This window comes from Cyprinodon variegatus, unplaced genomic scaffold, assembly GCF_000732505.1.
Source record: "Cyprinodon variegatus isolate N-32 unplaced genomic scaffold, C_variegatus-1.0 Scaffold308, whole genome shotgun sequence".
Classification (NCBI taxonomy): Eukaryota; Metazoa; Chordata; class Actinopteri; order Cyprinodontiformes; family Cyprinodontidae; genus Cyprinodon; species Cyprinodon variegatus.
The window spans coordinates 726,323-727,558 of NW_015150761.1; positions in this window are offsets into that span (position 1 = coordinate 726,323).

A 1,236-nucleotide genomic window follows, 5' to 3' on the forward strand; every position below is an offset into this window, starting at 1 on the left:
CCAAAACAAGATTTGCATTTTTTACACTGTCAGTATCGCCACTGTTTTGCGCGGTAACCAAAAACACAAACTGCAGTGAAAATAATAATGATAAAATAAAGAAAGTATAAAAACTTCTTGAGACACTGCTGTGTTTAGGGAATGTCCTTATTTCTCATCAAATTGTTTTTAATCATTTTTGTTATTAAATGAGTAAAGTTTCTGTTTTTTAAAAATGGTCCACATGCAGACCAAAAGAGATGTAAAAAAGTTATAATTACATTTACCAAATCAAATCCTGAGTGAAATGGTAAATACTTATATAGCGCCTTTATTCAAGTTAGGAGACTTGACCAAAGCGCTTTACACTACATTCACGCACACACTGATGGTGGCAAGCTACATTGTAGCCACAGCTGCCCTGGGGCTCACTGACAGAAGCGGGGCTGCTGTACACTGGCGTCACCGGGCCCTCTGACCACCATCAGTAGACAATGCAGGTGAAGTGTCTTGCCCAAGGACACAACGACACTGAAAGTCAACCCTTCGATTTCAGGGCAAACTCCTACATCCAACGCCACTGTCGCCCCATAGTGTTCCCCAATCTGAATAATATACTTTACCCACAAAAGATGAATGAAAGCAAAAGGTAGCTGAATGATTAAAATTTCAGGTCAGAGGGTTTTAGCTAATTGACCTGAAATCAGATTTTAAAAAAGCAGCCACAACCTCCTATAAACTACATCAGCCTTTTCTCAACATACACTGTAAAAAAAAAAGTAAAAATTACGGTAAAATACCGGTAGCTGCGGATGCCAGGAAATTACCATAACAAAAAGAGAAATCCGTAAAAGACAATACGGTTCATTGTTTTGGTAACCATAAGTTTTACAGTTGAAAACAATGTTTTTCACTGTATAATTATTGTAGAAAAAATAAATACCATATACCCTTGAACTGTAATGTCCTGTGAAAAAAATAGCCCTTTCCATTGATTTTTACGTTTATCTGCCGTAAAACAACAGATACATCACAGTTCTTTTACGGCAATTTCTTGTTTATTTTACAATGTGGAATAAATATTATTACGGTAAAGAACTTTTAAAACAATTGAAAAGTGGAAAACCTTTTTAAAGTCTAAGTTAATAAAAACATGGCAAAATAGTAAAACCTTTTATTATAAACAGTTCAAATTTACAGTAAATTCCTGGCAACCACAGTTGCCGATATTTTACCATTAAAAATACTGTACAATAC